Here is a 6,160-nt window from a genome sequence, read left to right on the forward strand (position 1 = left end):
GAGGTGGCAGTTAAAAGCAATATTGTCTTCTAAATTAGAATAATCGGTTGTATAATAAACTCCAAGAATTTGATTATTAGAAACATACATTCGTAATTTTCTTGGTCAAATTCCTTGGCATCCGCTTGCCCTCTGACGAAACGACGCACGATCCTTGCTCCTCTGCGCTCCCAGAGAATGGCAGAACGCTTTAGAGATATTAAGCTCCGCAAAAGCCCTCTGAACGAGTCCCGCAGTATTTCCCCGTCTCATAGAGAGGGAAAATGAGCACGGAGAGGTTAATTGACTCGCCGGAGAGCACACATGGCACTTGATGCTGCCCTCACCTTCCCCAGCTCTGGACCAGCAGAGCCGGGGGCCGGGGCAGCATCCCGCCACCATCCCACCCCGCATCCTCTGCCCGGCCCCGCTGCAGCCTCCCCGCAGCACCACAGCGGTCCAGCACGCACCGGCACGGCATGGCCTTACCCTCGTCCCTTCCTGGGCCTAATCCCTTCGCGGGGGTTTTTGTACGAGCAAATTAAATAGCATCAAAACCGCCTCTGAAAGTGCGCGGGGCTTAGCAAAAAGGAAGGGGGGAAAAAAAACCAAAACAAAACCCAACCAACCAAGTGTCAGCCGGAAGAAAAGTTCATTATTATATGTCAAGGAAAAATTAATAGAAAGGGCTTCAATAGTTAAATTACATGGCTAAATCAGCCTTTCTGCAGGAAGACCAGCTTGCTTTAATTAAAGCGTGTTATGTTCAAAAGCCACCGTGCGTGCATTTCACAGCGACCTGGTACCAACACCTGTACGTCCCTGTTCAAAAACTCAAACAGCTTTCTCATATTCCCGCCCGGCGATCGACGCTATCGAAAGTCCAAGTTATTTTTAAATATACACAGGGATAACTAAGCCAGGGCTCTCTGCGGAGTCAAACAGGGGGACAAGGACTGTTCAAATCATGGAAATGTCAGTTCCAGCAACGTGTGCCTTGGATTTTTTTTTTTTTTTTTGCCTGTCAAGAAGATTTTAAATCTTTAATATCTGTTTGTTGTCAGGTTTGCCTCTAGCTTTTTGTATCTGCAGGTCATATTTTTGTGTTAGGAATTAGCATTTCTCATTTGCTCGCTGGAAGTTTAGAGAAAGCACCAAAATACCAACAAACAAAGTTCATCTAAGGGAAAATCTCTGTATGCATAACCTAGTTAACGATCCTTTTGTGGTTGGAGGATGAAATTTGAAATGCGGGTCTAAAAAGAGAGTTTTTGCAGAAAGCATCGGTACTACGGAGGCTTTTCTAGTGTGCTGTACTAATTTTAAACAAGAAATCGTTATGATTTCCATGCCATATTAGCATCTCTCCTATTCCGCGCTATCTGTGCTGCGCTGTTTCAACTCACTGCGGGTCGCAGTCACTTGGTTTTTTGATACCGCATCGTTCAAACACACACCGTGGCTGAAGACATTCGGGATTACTGGGGACTTCAAGCGCCGGTTTTGGCCTTTGTAAAGGATCTTAGCCAAACATTTTCCTTAGTTCAACTCTAGCTGGTGCCACGGCAGGCAGAATATCGCTCCCCCAAAAGTGCAAAAGTGATGCACCCTGCCATCTCTGGCAGCGTTCGTTCAGCGGTTGCTGCGAACGGGGAGAAAAAAAAGATACCGAATGCACGGATTGATTTTCAAATTACCTCAATATTTTGAAAACATTTTCACCTGCATGCTGAGAATGCTAAGAATAGGCAGGAAGGCAATTGTGCATTTGCACAGCCTCCACTGCATTCATTTATAAATTACCTCATCACTGACTGAAATTAACACTGATTCTTACAGGCAATTTCTCAATTTCCAATGCTAATTACATTTTTTTTACTTTTAAATTCTGTACCACCTGTTTTGGGCAAGACATCTTAGGCAGCGCGACCGCATTTAATCACAATTTTAATTAACCGCCCTGTAGATGTGAAAAAGAAGCAATTATAATGTAGATGAATGATGATTTTTCTGCATTAAATTGTTTTGTTTCCCTGGTATGTTGATTGTAACACAGCACACAAATACAGTAACTGTACAATTTTTTTCTATTGTAATTTAGTAATTGTTTTTGGAAAACCAGTTTGGGAATGAGTGACTTCATCTGTTTACAAATTGATTGATACTGTTAACTCACTGATTGCTGCAGCATACATTTTGTATTGCACAGCCTAGCATAAAATATAATTAGGCATGCACAGACTTTGCAGCACCATTTTGGAATCTGAAAATCAACTGTAACCGAAGTGTGTTTTCCTTGAGCATCCTCGTATCAGCCGGGGCTGATGACACGATAATCAACAAACAATGGGCTTTTCCCATCCCGCCGCTGGTAGAAACCCTGGGATTTAATCTGATAGTCTCGAGGCGTAAGTTTGGGGGTTTGGTTGGGGTTGGGGTTTTTTTTTCGGCTTGCTTTTTGCCAAGCCTGGGAGCTGCGGGTTGGCAAGTCTGCCACTTGCCCAACTCCCTCAGATCGCTATCGGGAAGGAGCAGGTGAGTGATGGAAAGAAACAACGATGGCAAAAAGACTCACAGTTCACCAACCCCGGGGATCGTTACTGACACACGTGTGCCGTGGCACCGGCCATCTCCAGCTGCATGTTACAGGGGGATAAGACCTTAATCTGACTCATGGCTGGCAGATACAGATCGTCCAAGTTTTATACATATATATATATATATATCTATATATCTATCTCCCCGTGGAGATGCACCGAGACCGTGCCCATTGGAGGCAAAGCCTGCTTGCTTTCCCAGGGAGGGAGGCCGCACCGGAGCGGGAAGGGAGCAGACGCGTGGCTCTAGCAGCACCCGGGCTTTGGGAGATGGTGCCACCACCACCGTGCTCCGCCAGTGGCCCGGGATGGTTCTGCTGGGGGTCTCCCACCTCAAGGCTATGAATCCCCCAGTACAGGTGGGACACGGGGAGAAGCCCACCCCAGAGGTTACCTGTGCTGCCTGCAGCAGGGGAGGGGACCCCCCCAGAAGAGAGGTGGCAGCTCTCCCAGTTGCCCACACAATCCATGGAGGGAGAGGTCTCCATCAGCTAGGACTTGCCAAGGGGGGAGAAGCCACATCAGCCGCTGTGCTAGCCCATCACCACCAGACCTGCAGCATCACCCACCGCAGACCAAAACCGGGACACCGAACCGAAGGGACGAGGCCGACCTGGGGAGGGCTCCCATGCTGCTACCCTCCACGGGGGCATGGGGGTCGCTGCCGTTTGGAGACATCTTGGGGGGTTCCTGGTCTCATCTGCTGGCCTGCTCGCTTTATAAATATTTGTTAAGAGGGAAGGACATAAAGTCTACTGTTCAGTAGGTGATTTTTGTAAGAATCCAGCTATCCATACATAAAAGGGTCTATTATCTCACTGTGGAAGAGATTTACATGCGTAACTCCCATTAACTCTTATGGGACTTAGGCACGTAAATCTCTTGTGCATCTAGAGAAGAATAGACCACATAAGGTCTTGTGATCTATACTGCTAGTAGGTTTAAGTCCCTTTCATTTATAAAGCTATACAAAAATTAACCATTAAAGCTTATTCTGTGCAAGCTGTCCCCCTACATATATCACCCAGCTCTCTGTTTGAAGTACTTGATGTAAACGCATACTGAGAAAAGGTACGGGAGAAAGCGAGCCCATTCATTTCAGTTAGTAAAACTGTCATAGTTGAAAGGAAGCAGACTAAGGGCAGGTAGAAAAATAGTACAGGTTTTGCCCAGCAGATTCAATTTCAGATTTAGGCTCTAGACTGCACTGTTTGGAGAAGGAATACTTTCATTTTGCTGAAGGCTCCCTCCTCCCCCTCCTTCCCTCTCTCCCATCCCTACTTACAGCCCTCGAGTAAAGCACCGTGCCTTGGACCGAATAACCCGGAGTGGCTGGAGCGATACAATCTTTACACAATCAAACTAAGATGCTGCATCTACCGGGGAAAAATAAATAAATCTTTTATTTCATAAACTTGTTTAAGCTGAAATGTTCATTGGTAAGCCTGTAAAAGTGGGAACATCTGTGCTCCTGCTGGGATTTGATGTCTCACCACAAACCTTTCCATAAGCACTTTGTCTCTGATAGGAAACAAAGAGGAAAATACCTGATCCCCAGCCTCAGCTGGGCAGCTCCTTATATCTTCACGCCCTGACCTACTGAGCATTCCTCCCAGCAACGAGCTGCTTCCCAGGGCTACCTCCGCCATGGAAGCTGGCTAACTAATCTCTTAGCAAACACTTGCAGCAAACCTGAAGAGAGTTTAAAAAGGCGACGAAGAAGGAGAAGAAAAAAACCAAACCAAAAAAGAAAAAAACACCAACACCCCCCCCCAAAAAAAAACTTTCTATAGATAAAGCCTCTGGCATCCCTAAAAGAAGAGAATCAGAACCGAAATATAGCTCCGTATGCTCACATTTTTCTCTTGGTGAACTGCTGAGATACAAAGTTGTGGCCACCTAATGAGCATATATATATATATATAAAAAAATATACATTTTCAACTTAATCTGCTTTCCTGCTCCCTTCCACTAACCTGCCGTAACCCCGCTTGCTTCATGTCTGCCGCCAATAGTCCCCCGCCCAGGCTTACAGGTATTTGCGAAGCGCCGCGTTTATCCCCGCCAGCCCGCCGGGACAACAGGGCACGTGCACGGCCCGTCCTGCCCGCCCCGCCTGCCCACCGGGTAACCTCTCCTTAGCAGCTTATAAGCAAATCCACTGTTGAAAAAAAATAACAACTCTCAAGAAATGATCAAAGAAGAAATAAATCTCTTACCCTCACACGACTTTTTTCAAACTGAAATCCCTTTTTTTTTTTTTTTTTAACTGGATAAGAGTGAAGAGGCTACCGGCCACCTATTTTTCTGGCAGCTACGTTTTTAAATGTTTGCTGCACGGATATCGGAGAGGCAAATGGATCTGTGGTTCTCGGGAGCGAAAGCTTTTAAAATAAAGTTTGCGCGTAGTATACGAAAACATATTGTTTGGAATTTAAGTTCTAATATCGAGGAATAAACAGAGCATTAAATCAAGCAAAACTGTGACAAGGCCAATATGCACATGGATGATGCCAGCGAGGCATCTCCAGCCCTTTGTTCACAGCTTAACAAAACTGTGCCGTCACACCACTTTAGCTCAACAGTGCCTGTCGAATGGGCATCAGCAGCTCAGCCAATGCCTGTCACACACCCAGCTGAAAAACTGTTTGAAAGCAAGGCTTACTTTAGCACAAGTCTGGTAGGAAAAGCGAGAGGGATTTTTAATCATCTGGTAAAGACTACAGATATGTATTTGAAAGGGGTGGGGGGGGAAATAATAAATAAGGTAGATCATCGGCTCTCTTCCCCAGGAAAGTAAGGCCCGTTTGCTCTTTTTCACCTTTAAGGAAGGAACGGGTCTGATGGTGTTGCCTGTTCCGTGCCACGCTGCTCCCTTCCGCGCTACCTATGATGTGGAATTATTTTCAAAGAAGTCAAATTCTGCCGGGGTGGGGGAGTGTCGCAGGGAACGATCCCGGTTTGGCCAATAATCTATTAAAAATTAATTTTCACCTCTTTCTACTTGAAGCCCCCCTCACCCCCGTGACAGAGGATAAATGAAATCACATATTCAAGGAAATGTTTGGTTTGATTCTGATGTAATTATCTTTCCAGATGAGCGTCTCTCTGGGTTGGGGTGTTTGGGGTTGTTGTTTCTTTTTTTTGAGCTGATCAAAATATGTTTCCATGGGTATTAACAACCTTCTCCGTCACTTCTCTTAACAGCCGTAGTGCACAAACACGACCCTACTCCGCAAAGCATCGCCGCAAAATAAGCTTGTTAGCCACAGCAACTTCAGCTCGGCGCTTCTCTGGCTTACACCACCTTTTTCCCTTCTTTATGGGGTTGGGTTTTTTTTTTTTTTAATTAGGTTGCTTTTTTTTTTTTTTTTTTTTCCCCCCACCCCCTCCCCAGCCAGCCTGGGGACCGGGGTGAGCTCCCAGCGCTCGGTCCCTCTGCGGCGGCTCAAGGAGGGATTGGGGCGGGGGGGACGACGACACACAACTGGGGAGATCTGGGGGGGTGCAGGGGGGTGCTGAGCCCTCTCCCCCTGCCTGCCCGCCGCTGCTGTCAGCTCGCTGCCTGCACTTTAGCTGTCTCC

General features: G+C 46.5%; 1 protein-coding gene and 1 long non-coding RNA gene across 5 annotated transcripts in view; both read right to left on the reverse strand.

Moving 5' to 3' along the window:
• Positions 1-6,160, reverse strand: part of ZEB2 (zinc finger E-box binding homeobox 2) — a 121,153-nt gene that overhangs the window by 97,212 nt on the left and 17,781 nt on the right. The window lies entirely within an intron of this gene.
• On the reverse strand, positions 2,428-4,804 carry LOC118452666. Its single transcript, XR_004842473.1, has 2 exons — positions 3,862-4,804; positions 2,428-3,291 (listed from the first exon to the last, which is right to left on the reverse strand). It is a non-coding gene; the product is annotated as an uncharacterized LOC118452666 (long non-coding RNA).

The sequence above is a fragment of the Egretta garzetta genome, unplaced genomic scaffold (assembly GCF_000687185.1).
Source record: "Egretta garzetta isolate BGI_Z169 unplaced genomic scaffold, ASM68718v1 scaffold197, whole genome shotgun sequence".
In the NCBI taxonomy this organism is placed as follows: Eukaryota; Metazoa; Chordata; class Aves; order Pelecaniformes; family Ardeidae; genus Egretta; species Egretta garzetta.